The sequence below is a fragment of the Temnothorax nylanderi genome, unplaced genomic scaffold (assembly GCF_030848795.1).
Source record: "Temnothorax nylanderi isolate EJ_2023f unplaced genomic scaffold, tnyl_v1.0 TNYL_tig0510_pilon, whole genome shotgun sequence".
NCBI lineage: Eukaryota > Metazoa > Arthropoda > Insecta > Hymenoptera > Formicidae > Temnothorax > Temnothorax nylanderi.
In genome coordinates, this window is record NW_027249572.1 from 2,767 (window position 1) to 16,505 (window position 13,739).

Genomic DNA, 13,739 nt, shown 5'->3' on the forward strand with positions numbered 1-13,739 from the left:
TCAAATGAGTATAGAAAGAATTATTCAACCCACACATGTTAGAAGCACCATCTGTGCCAATTGCAAACATATTTTTTGGGGGAAGGCCAATTTTATGAAGATATTCCAAGAGTGTCTTTGCAAGAATTTCACCGGTGCATTTGGTAACTTTAATTATACCCAGAAAATCCGTCATAATTGATTCTTCTCTCTGACTGTAAAAACGGATGCAGAGACCCATAAACTTCGTGACAGACACATCGGTCGATTCATCCGCTATAATGGAAAACGGGAAATCCCCAACGTCCTGTACTAGCTCAGTTAATAATGCTGGTGACACTACAGCTGAAATGAGTTTGGAGCACTTTGTTCTGTGTAGACGAACATGTTCAAGTTTACTATTTTTACCCAAGATTCTCAAAAGTTCTCCAAGATGATCCACAGATGTAGATGTATGCATGGCTATGTAGACAGCTAACCGCAGATCTACAGTCTTCATGTCGTTAGTCATTGTTTTGTTTATATATCCTGTATAATAATAGAAATAAAGTCTACAATAAAGCAAATAAAGCAATAGGAATAAAGCCTGCGGCACACAAAGCTTTTTTATCTACTAGATCGATTGCGCGTGCTCATAGCAAATTTCCAGATAAAGTGATTCTGTGCCACGCAATCCAGTAGGTAAAAAAAGCATTGTATACTATAGGCTTTATTTGGATAGAAAAGTTTAATGTACAACGAGTATGTTAAACTAAACAAAATAAATAATTGACAAATCATATAATATGATAATAAACCATGCTGTAGCATCGAAGACTGTGTTCTTCTGTCTAGGACTTGCTCTTTCTCGCAATGTTTATTAGATTTCTTATGGGCGATAAAATCACTATGCTGTGCACGCAAATGGCATTTGCATAGTTTACAGTACGCTTCCTGCTTGCCATTCAACACATCATCCTCATTGCTTTCTTCAAGCCAATCTATGGACACAGTAAAAATGAAAAGACGTCGAATTAGACCTCTCTTCGACGCATTCGACGTCTAATTCAACATCTATTCTATCAACTATTATTTCTCACTGGGCATATATAAACTTAAATCTCAAAGAATATAATAGAAGCATTAAACAGAAAAAAATAAAGTTAAAACAGTACAGATTTGATACTTACTCTTCAGTTCTGGCTCTATTAACCATTTATTTTGGAAACGTTTCTTATATTTACCCCATTTACCCATCTTTACTATTGTAATATACAATATACCCAGCTAACCATTTGCTTGCAAATTGTCGACAACCGGGCAACAAATTCCTGCCAATCAGGCTGCCAAATCCAGGACCTACTGTGTCCTCGAGTGCGCCCAAATTGCAAGCAAAAGTTGCAATCAGATCATGACGTCAAATAGGGTGCAACATCAGAGCAGATCTGTCACTAGCAGTGCGACGACAGATTGACGCAACAAACTGAAAGCAGGTTTGTCAACGTACACCGACAACAGATTTGCGCCAAATATTCAGCCGATCTGTCTGCAGAAATGACGGCAGATTGGTGCCAAATATTCAGCAGATCTGTCTGCAGAAGCGACGGCAGATTGGCGCCAAATACCCAGCAGATCTGTCTGCAGAAATGACGGCAGATTGGTGCCAAATATTCAGCAGATCTGTCTGCAGAAGCGACGGCAGATTGGCGCCAAATACCCAGCAGATCTGTCTACAGAAGCGACGGCAGACTGACGCGAAATATTCAGCAGATCTGTCTGCAAATTGACGGCAGATCTGTCGAACCTGAGGTCCGTATTTCACAGTCGTGATTTCACCTGAGAATCAACTTGATCTATATATATATGTAAGCTTCAGCCAGTTTTTACACTGAGGTAACATGCTATATGCGACGTGTAGTTTCAATTATAGTTGAAGTGAGAAGCAGTGTCATTGCTTCTCACCTCAACTAATTGAAGATGCACGTCGCATGTAGCATGCTCAATGTGAAAACCGGCTGAAGCTTACATATAGATCAAGTTGATTCTCAGGTGAAATCACGACTGTGAAATACGGACCTCAGGTTCGACAGATCTGCCGTCAATTTGCAGACAGATCTGCTGAATATATATATTACATCTGCTCATTATATATTACATTTATAATATTATTACAAACTAACGTGTTACAGTTTGAAATATAATAAAATATAACATTATATTGTGAGGTACCCAGTGAGAAATGATCCATCGAATAGACGTCTAATTGATGTCAATCGACGTCAATTAGACGTCTATTCGATGGGTCATTTCTCACTGGATATATATTGTAAAATATAAAGGAAAAATGGTGATATAATTTTGTCGTATATGTAATTTATAACGTAAGGAATATTTACTAAGAAACAGGTGTGTGCGTGTTACAAATATCATTATTACATAATTGAACTTAAAAATATTAAAGTTTTAATGAGGATAACAATTCCAGCGCAACAGAGTATTGTACTTGAGTATTGTACTTCTGACTTTGACGAGAGTACAAGTATTACAATTCATTCATCACAATGCACAAGAATAAAATAATGTTGTCTGCTCTGTCTAAACATATAATACATACTGCATAATATATATATATATATATATATATATATATATATATATATATATATATTATATATTCTAATATATGTATACATAAAAAAACATTTAAAATGCGCACAAATGTTAAATTACCGTTCTCCTAAAATGTAATATCGAAATTAATATACAGGGTGAGGCACTCGAAGTTTTACTAAATCAAAACACTGCAACTTTTAAAGGAATATATATTTGGTCTTCAAGAAGCAAAATATAATTGAGAAATGAATATATTTTCCTGATTTAAAGCTATTGCTCGATGTGGCCACCTTTAGCTTTAATGACGGCGTTGAAAATGTTCCGCATTTTATTTCATCCGACTTGTTACCACCGTACTCCTGAGATATAAACCCGATGGACTAGTCTGTATGGGGAATTTTGGAAGCCAAGATATATATATATATATATATATATGCACCAAAAAATGCAAGACCATTGATGGGCTGAAGGCAGCTTTCCGCCGAGAATGGAAAGCTATTGCCTGACCCTGTATATACTCTTATACACAAATAATATTCTACTAAACATGTGCATATTAAACATTGTAAGAATGAAACAATGCTTTGATATCACTCATTATAGATCGCTCTCCGGGCGAACGAACATACGGAGGTGGCTACCTTGATTACAATACTTTATTATGCATTATAGCAACTACAATATAATATCGCGACGTGTCCGAAACTGTATTGACAGTACTACCATCACTATCACTTTCGTCTGTCATGCTACCCCAAAACGGCATCCTGTAACCTTTTGCACAGACTTCATTCAAAGTAATATGTGAAACATCGTCTGCTAACGCTGCACACTTGTATATCTGAAGATGTGATGATGATATGCCAACATTATAAAAATTATCAACCTCCAAAAACTTCTTGACATTTAAACGATAAGAGTTGCCGTCCTTGAAAATGTCTGAAATGATGCAAATACACCCATCTTTTAGGATGCAACAATTATCGCGCAAATTTGTACTAAATAAGAAATTATTAAATGCTATTTTGCGATATTGAAATACGATTACCATTATTATACGGAATAAATACACGAACACATGTTTCGTCTTTAGGACTTTCAGCACTTCCATGTGTTTGTAACTCTTCATCCTATTAAACATTTGTTGAAGAGGTTGATTAGCCTTTCTGCAAAACTTTCTAAAAATTGACATGTTGCTTTCATAAGGGAAAGCTGAAAATGTATCTAAAGCGCCGAAAGGTCTAACATCATCAGTCAAATGAAGAAGTCCGTGGACATTATAAGAATTAAATCTAGCACCATATAGATGTGGACAATGCAGAACAAATTTCTGAAGAGCACGTTCTGCGAAACATAAGTACTGTTCTCGTGGAGACGTGGACGCTAATATTCTTATAGCTGTATGTAAAAATAAGAAATGTTTATATACTATGTCATCTATAAACCGTATAATATAGCTGGACCGGTATACAGCAGAAACTGACGTAGCTCCGTGGCTTTATATTTAGAATATAATTCGAGGGATCTGGGACGCCTTGCGAAGTCTGAAGGACAATACTCTTGTAGACTTTGTATTCTTGTATTTATAATTGTAATAATTCTTTTAGACAGTTTTGTCTCGCGTGAAAACTTTCCTTGTACCCACGCTTGAAACAGTTTCTTCATAACACCTATGTTCACTAGGTGCATAGATTCGAATGGTACCTGTGATACCATTCCCATGGGTAATAGTGAAAGTGGACTTATACCGTCTTTGTGGTGAGAGTCATCGACACGTCTGATATATTCATCATCCGTTCGAGGAGGATGGTTAATACCATTAAAGACAAAATGATTAGTATCAATACGTGTTCCTGATACTTTACATTTAGAACATGGATGCTCAGCCATATGGCCACGATGATGTAATATAAAGGCGCGAGCTGGCGCGTCTGCTATGAAACATCTAAGCCTTAATGGCACTCTTTGGCCAAGGAAATCTATTCCGCCCTTCGACATAATTCGTCGTACGTCTTCAACAAATTTTTCAAAAAATATATTGGGACTGTTTGGTTTGTGTGGACCTTTGTAAATACCCACAACTATTAGTGGTGCTTTTTCTACATTGACAATTCGGCACTGAATAGGCCAAATATGAATGATACTTTGTTTGTCTAAATTACATCCATCTGTACTAAAATCTAAGACTACCTCGTTAACTGATGTACATAATATATCAGACAGACTATCAACAATTGCGATTTCCAAATCAAAATGCAAATATTCCCCTGGTGGTACTGTGTATATATCAAGACAACGGCGCGGTGTGTTGAGAAGTGTCCCTAACGGTCTTTCGGCAAATATGAGAAGCATGGATGTTTCCCTTAGAAGAAACAACAATCTGTTTCCTTGGACATGTGTAATATTGTTATCAACGAAACAAGATGCCAACTGGTCACGAAACGATACTTCTTGCAAACAATGTGTATATGAAGAGACATCACTTTCATCGCTTTCGTCACATATATCATTAACATCGGACATAGACGAAGAAGACACATCAGTAGCCTCTTTTGTGTTGTCTATATTTTCACTGCAAGTCAAATTATTGAAAGTATTATTGGAAGCAATACTTTCTTGAGGTGCAATAGATGAGTTAAATGTATGCACATCATTCCTAGTACCGATAGTATGATTGGACGCACATAGTATACGAATATTGGTTCTGTATTCCGATCTAATCCTTCGTTTTTGTCGTTCAGACATTGTGTGCAGCGTCTTTCGACTAACTGAGGTTTTAGATATCTTTCCATATTATTAAAAAAACTTATAAATACAATAGCAATAGATTACAGGTACAAATTTTGATCGTTGACTTGCAGGAACGCAAGTACAACCTAAAAAACGTTTGTCTTTTGTACAAGGACGCTCGCTGGCTCTATCCTACGCGGGCTCTCCCGACTGGCCCACTCGCGTTTCTCTCTCGGAAGTTCCCCCCGTTTTTCGTTGTTTAAAATTTCATTCCTCTATTTGTATTATGAGTGAGATCATAACGAGGAAGAACGAGATAACCAGAGCTAGTTGCCCGTAGAATTGAAACTAGGTTGTAAGCTGTGCGAATGTCGCAACGAAATACGATTACGTAGCACGCAAGTATAGCGCGCAAGCGGAACAACGAGCTTAGACCATCGTTAAATCAGGCGAAAGTTTTCATTGAACTAATGTAAAACATTTTTATCGAGCGAGACACGATAAGCATCGGTTAGGTTAGGTTAGGTGAGGCTACGATTACTGAAGTTACTGAAGCGCTCGAAAGCGACTCTTCGCTGTACAAATAAGTCTAAATTAAATTTACGCAAAGTAGCAAATCCCTTCGAGCCTAGAGAGTCACTTTATAAAACTAGATGCGATTATTCTTCTCTTATAATAATCTCAATGCGAACCTAACTTCTGCGTAAAACGGCTCGTGTTATCGCCGGATTTAACGAAATTACGGACATCGGTAATGCGGCGGTAAATTGTCAAATTATGCTTCCTCGTGGCATCGATAACGGACTAAAACTAAATGGCCGTTTAATCCTTTAAGCCATGTACATAAAGGCTGCGAATATTCCAATATTCACTGCAAGTACTGAAAATCTGTAGCATACGTGATGTAAACCATAGATTTTCAATACTCGCAGTGAATATCGGAATATTCGCAGCCTTTATGTGGATAGTCGCAATGACCATCTCGAAATAACATAAGTTTCCACATTAATGTTATACGTACCATAATATGATACTGCAATAATAATGTGGATACGATTCTTCGTTCGTATCGGGAGAACACTGAAAAGCACGGAACGCGACCAAAAAAGATAAATGCTAATCTAACCTGCGTGTTTCAGATATATGACGAGTTGTTTTCCTACATGGTAATGCCAGAGTTGCGGTAAGCGAGGGTGTGCACGCCGTGTTATGCCTCTCCGTGCGACGTCGACGTCGGGCCGTCAATGTCGACGAGTGTCGAACTTCGTGAAACTCTCGGAGAAACGGTAATCCCGGCGAGGGAATAACAATCGCTCCACGTTGCTCTCACGCCCCCCTCACGTGTACACCCACGTGTAATTATAAAGGAAAGTGGCTTTCTCACCAAATCGACCAAAAAAGTGTCGCTCTGCCCTGCGAAGCGAGATATTAACGCGCAGTTATAAAGTTGACGAGACGTAGCGACTGGTAGTGAGCGACTGGTAGCGACCACGAATGGGCACGTTCAGCAGACACAACTGTTGAGTTCGTCAACACATTGCGTTGATTAGTTGGTTCTAAAAGTAAAAGCCAATCACGTTCGACTGCTACTGAGCGGCTTGGTCTGCTAAACGCGACCAATGGCACGAATATGCCTCGCTGCCTGTGCTGCCACATGCGAGTGTGCGCCAGTACGGAGCATGCGCATGTGACCGCGAGGCATATTCGTATTTTGTGGTCGCTACCAGTCGCTACGTCTCGTCAACTTTATAACTGTTAATATATCTCGCTTCGCGGGGCAGAGCGACACTTTTTTTTGGTCGATTTGGTGAGAAAGCCACTTTCCTTTATAATTACACGTGGAAATACACGTGGGAGGCGTGGGAGCAACGTGGAGCGATTAGTTATTCCCTCGCCGGAATTACCGTTTCTCCGAGAGTTTCACGAAGTTCGACACTCGTTGACATTGACGGCCCGACGACGTCGACGTCGCACGGAGAGGCATAACACGGCGTGCACACCCTCGCTTACCGCAGCTCTGGCATTTCCATGTAGGAAAACGACTCGTCACATATCTGAAACACACAGGTTAGATTAGCATTTATCTTTTTTGGCTGCGTTCCGATATTCACTGCAAGTACTGAAAATCTATAACATACGTGATGTAAACTATAATATATAGATTTTCAGTACTCGCAGTGAATATTTGCAGCCTTTATGTACATGGTCGCAATGACCATCTCGAAATAACACAAGTTTCCACAATTAATGTTATACGTACCATAATATGATACTGCAATAATAATGTGCATACGATTCTTCGTATCGCAGAAACACAGAAAAGCATAATGCTCTTCGAACGTGAGTAAACGGTTGTTTAACTTATTGTTCACTTTCTTATGTTTCAAATACAGGACGAATCAAATTTTTGTTTCAACTGACTGCTCATCATCGATAGTCGTCAACTTTATAACTGTTAATATCTCGCTTCGCGACATTTTTTTCTGCCAGCATGAGTAAGGACAATACTGCGTAAGTATAATCATGTCGCATAAAAAGTCTAATAGCACCATGATAACATAATTTGTCAAAAAATACAATTTTCATACAAACCAGTAGTTTGCATGCAATTTGCTGCCAGCATATTTCTTAATTTTGCTTACTTTTATATGTAATTATATATATATATATATATATATATATATATATATATATGTATATGTATAAAATTTATAATGTAACAAAATAAATAATGGGCATAGAAAAACGCTTTACCTTAAATATATCTAATCTTTTGCAGGGCGAACAAACGATCGAAAAGAAATGTTGGAAAGCCGTTACGGTACGTAACATCGCCAGGTGAAACAACACCACGAAAACGCTTCAAGTCTCACAGAAAAGTGACAGACAATAATTCGAATATTGAGAGTGATATTATTGAACTGGGACATATTATGGATGAAGAGAGTAATTGCAGCACAGAGTATACTTCTGATTCGGACGACATTACAAATGAACATTTATCACAACGCAATGAGAAGATTGCCTCAACGCAATCAGAAGAAACCTTACAGTCTAATCCTGGACAATCCGCATCCAATAATTTAGTTCCTTCCTATCTGGAGAATCCTTATCAATATATACCTCACACGGTCGCAAATACTTCTTCGCAAGCATCGCTATTCACATCCAGTACATACTGTCGTACACCACAAAATACACCTCCCATATCACAAAACGTACCACATGCAACACCACAAAACATACCAAATCCAACATTACAAAACGTACCACATGCAACACCACAAAACATACCACATCCAACATTACAAAACGTACCACATGCAACACCACAAAACATACCACATCCAACATTACAAAACGTACCACATGCGACACCACAAAACATACCAAATTCAACATTACAAAACGTACCACATGCAACACCACAAAACATACCAAATCCAACATTACAAAACGTACCACATGCGACACCACAAAACATACCAAATTCAACATTACAAAACGTACCACATGCAACACCACAAAACATACCAAATCCAACATTACAAAACGTACCACATGCAACATCACAAAACATACTACATCCAATATTACACAACGTACCACATCAAACATCACAAAACGTACTACATCCAATATCACATACTCCACTTCCATCATCTTCTACAGTAATGTCACATAGACAAGAAAATACTTATATGCAATATGACCAAAATGTCAACTTCTGTCCACAACAAACCATCAATGTTCCTCCACCTTCTTCACCAAGTACTTCTCTGAATACCGACATCCGTTTTTCATTGCAGCCTATTTATTATAACAAGTTAGTAAAATTCAGATATAATTACAATAATTTATAATACTTTATAAAAATAAGTAGTTTCAATTAGTGTATTGTTCATTTGCAAATATACGAGGTGTGTTCAAAAAGTAACGGGAATAAATTTTTTTTCTGCCGACGTGGCAACATTGCAGGCCTCCACGGCGCGGCGGCGGCCCGGCGTCCAAGGGGAAGCCCCACGAGTCACCAGTGTAAACCCAGCCACGATCAAGCGCATAAGCATTTCTCCGCGCCAGCACCCGTAAACGCAGCCCTTTTGCGCGGTCGAAATGGAGCAATCCAAGGAACATATCGCAATCAAAATGACGTCATTTTAACGTCATATTGACCAAATTCACATCATTTTTTGGTCAACATGATGTCAAAATGACGTAATTTTTTAATTGCAATGTGTTCCTTGAGGAGATGTTTTATCCGAAAAAACAACCAACATTAAATTTCTCATGAAACTCGGTAAAAGCTTTCGCCTGATTTAGCCCCTTGCGACTTTTTTTTGTTCCCTAAAGTTAAAACAATTATGTGGGGTGAACATTTTGAAGATGTTAAGAGCATTAGAATATCTCGCTCCATTTCGACCGCGCAAAAAAACTGCGTTCACAAATACTGGCACAGAAAAATACGTATGTACTCGATTGTGACCAAATTTGCACTGATGACTCGTAAGGCTTCCCCTTAGACGCCAAATCACCATAGAAGCCTACAGTGTTGCCACGTCGGCAGAAAAAAATTTATTTCCGTTACTTTTTGAACACACCTCGTAAATATAATAATATTAAATAATATTTATATTTTCAGTCTAAGTGAAAGATTCGGCAATTTAGAGAACCAGATGCGGTAAGTGAGAACAATAAAAGAAAATAAATTAATTTATCATTATACATATGACAAGTAATATACACTGATATCTTTATATGTTTAATAATGATATGTTAACATTTGCAGAGAACTTTGTCATGTGGTACGAAACGCATTAAAAGACAAAAAAAAATTAAAGCGTCCACCGACAAAACCAATTGTTTTGCCAATTACATCTATAGAACAGATGGAGGCCTTCGATCACGTGGAAGAAGATATTTATTTGTCGGTGGTAAGTATTCGTAATATTTGTAATATATAATACATGTAATATAAAATTTCATTTTTATACGTGCTCCTACATAATGTATTTATATTGTTTCAAGGTACGTTACTTTGAATTCCTTGGTGGCTTTCACATTAAAGAGGTCGTAAGTACGTGCTTGAAAGAATCAATTGAAGATGCCTTGACGCCGCGTTTTACCTGGTGGGGTAATGAGCATCAAAAATCCTTTTCCCAAACCCGTCTTGTGCGAGCAATTTTTGGTATGTTTATTTTCGTTAAGGCATTTATAATTAATACTGTAGCGCTAGTTATGTATACATGTGCTATTTCATTAATAATGCTTTCTTTTCAGAAGCGGCATGTAATAATGTTCATTTTAAAGCACCTAGTCGATCAGAATTTCAAAAATACATGAGGGAGGCTCTACGAACAGCGAAAGAAAGAAACAGGAGCCGAAATCGGATGAAACGAATAATACCAACTGATCAGAACAATCGTGCTTATTGGAACGATAATGGAAGTAACGAAAACACTAAAAACACGGAATCCATTGATGAATCGATATAAGCGTTGTTTCATTCTTATGTTTTGAAATAAAATATTGTTCTCAAGAAGAGTATATATTATATATATATAGGTATATATATATATACATTTTTTCTTTTTTTTTAAATTTCGATATTACATATGTAAGAACTGCAATTCAACATTTGTGTGCATTTTAAAGATATTTTTTATGTATACGTATATTAGAACATTATGTTCCTTTTCTTATGTGTACGTCTATTATGTTTTGTATGTAAAAGTATATATTTTTATTTCGATATTCAGTTTTGCCAAAGAATAGTTTATTGTCTATATACTTAAAAAAAAAGAAATATAATATACTTGACGTCGTGACGCTACCGCGTCACTTGATAATGTATAATACATTATATAGATTATCTCTCATGTTGAATGTTATACATTATAATAAATATATTCATGTAACAAAGTAATAAATGTTTGTGAGATATCCCTACTCTCCATATTTATAATATTATTTATAATATTATTGTATTTATGGGGTGGTCCTACTTTGCGTTACCAAATTATATCGCTCTGATGCGAGTTATACATTATTGCAGTCAGAGGAGCGGTCCACAAACGGTACAACCCAGATAGCACAGTGAATTCTTAAAATATTCCTAAACTTTTCTTTTTTCTGAACTGCAATTCTTTAAGAATTCATGAAAGTATACTTTAAGAATGATTTAGGAAGTTACATGCACCATAATTCTAGTTCCCGAAAACTTCTTAGAGTATTCATTTTGAATTATTTCCTATCAACAAAATGTATACTTTATGAATTCAAGAGGATTATCGTTTTTGCCCGTTCTAGACTGGAGAATGATCCTACTCGCGGCTCATCCTAGTGAGTAGTGTAAACGGATAGAAATCATGGATAATTAATCAATGATTTTTATCCGTCTGCACTACTCATTAGGATGAGCCGCGAGTAGGATCATCCTCCAGTCTAGAACAGGCATTTCAGAACAGAGAGAGGATTAAGGGTGCGTCATTAACGCTAATATCTTTCCGAACGCGCCCTAAAAGAACCCAATAAAAAATAACAAATTATATTGATATAATTTTACATTATTATTTTTATTGATATAAAATAATCTCGGTCATATATTTATTTAATAATACTAGCGTTGCGTTGCGTGTCAAGTTCACGGCAAACAAATACGTAATGCCATTGAAGGCTGTGCGATCTAGCTCGACTATGCGCGTGTCGACGATGGTGATGGACTCCAATCCTGAAGGCCCCGAGCCCGCAGGGCGTTCGGTCCCAATTGTATCTCGCAGGCGTTCTCGATGCGCAGATGAGCGATATTGACCCAAAGAACTGCTCGTTCGTCAATTTAGTGCATTTACGGGTAGTAAGTAAACAAATAATGAAGAAGATTAATGGAAAAGTCGCATTCTCATACTGCGTTTAGTTATGCACGATCTCGATCAGGTTGTCCATCTGAAACATAAATTTCACACACACACATATTATATATATATCTAATATATGAAGAATATAATGAAGTATTCCGTACATTCCTTTAGACATTAATTTTAATTTCTTCAAATCTATATAATACATTGTAGCACATGACGTACAACAATGGTTGAAACATTATCAAAATTAGAGTCAGATATCGGATTATCGTAGAATCAATCAAGAAATTGAAATTGCTATGATTAACTTACGATGTTCTTTCTTGTCCCCTTTTTTTGCACGATCTTTTGCATGATTTAACCATGATTGTATGGCATCTTCTATTTTTTTCATATTACTTGAAGAATGCAACGACGCCACGGAAGCTGTAAAAGATCGAATATTACTTACATAGAATGAATTTTTAAAACAAAAAATGTACGTGACTAAAAAAGTAACAAAACGCCGCGTTTCCTTTACCTTCTGGACGGCGTTACGTTGTAACCGAACGGAGGAGTTGACCCCCCTTTGGATTTTATTTCGGTGTCACCGACACGGTCGCCACTCGATTTTGACCCCCAAAACGAGAAAGGCTAACTTCAAGTATTACGATTGTCCCCCTTTATTTATCGCCCCACTGATTCCTCTACCTTTTCTGTTTCAGGTCGCCTCGTTGCCGCTGGATCTTGGATCATCGCTGGACCACGCGTCTCGGACCCCTTCTGGACTGCAGCTGTGCACCGCTGACTTTGTCGCTGGATCAACGCTGGACAGACTTCGGATCTCCCCGGACGGACTTCGGATCGACAACAGGTAAGTATCAGGATCAGGTAGGCGTATGGTTTTCAGGTAAGGTAACCGCACTCGAATAAGGTAAGTACTCTGAATTTTTACTCTATTTTAATATCTGTTCAAGTTGTACAAAGTGTTCGACAATTGCTCGTGCTTTAACGCGTTTTCCGCGGGATGTATAACGCAGAGTCTAGGTTCTAAGTCAGTTTTATTTCTGATCGAATCGACTGTGTTACTTTCAAGCTCTAGCGCGGAATCATCCCGAGCAGTCGCCTCCGCTCGGTTTTATACTCTCGGAACCGAGTCCCCCACTCTGACCTTTGGCACCGCCTACTCCCATCTGGGTCGCACATGTTCGTTCTCCGATGGTCGGGATGGCACGTCGCTTCCGCATTCCATCTCGCCAGATGTTCGCGCGGACAATAGGCCCATTGTGGCTATTGTTCCCCTGTCGGGGATAACAATTTCTTTCGAGCATTCTCGTACTATCACCTGCTCATATACACAGTGTTCCAGTTTTCAACTATCTCCTTTCGTTACTGGGACACTGCGTTTACAATATTTCCCTATCACTAATGTCTCGCTTACATTTTGCTTACGCGCTCCGCACACCTGGGTCTCGCGCCCCTTGCAACCTACCTTTTACATGGTATCACGATTTCAGCCCGTCTGGGTCCGGCGTGCACATTGACCTATCGCATACATTATTTTCATCGCTCGCAACCCATTCGCGCCCTTCGTTCGCCTCT

General features: G+C 38.0%; 1 long non-coding RNA gene across 1 annotated transcript; it reads right to left on the reverse strand.

Moving 5' to 3' along the window:
- Positions 1-11,854: 11,854 nt before the first annotated feature.
- On the reverse strand, positions 11,855-12,645 carry LOC139783519 (uncharacterized). The gene is made up of 2 exons (XR_011721302.1): positions 12,471-12,645; positions 11,855-12,240 (listed from the first exon to the last, which is right to left on the reverse strand). It is a non-coding gene; the product is annotated as an uncharacterized lncRNA (long non-coding RNA).
- Between the last annotated feature and the right edge of the window lie 1,094 nt (positions 12,646-13,739).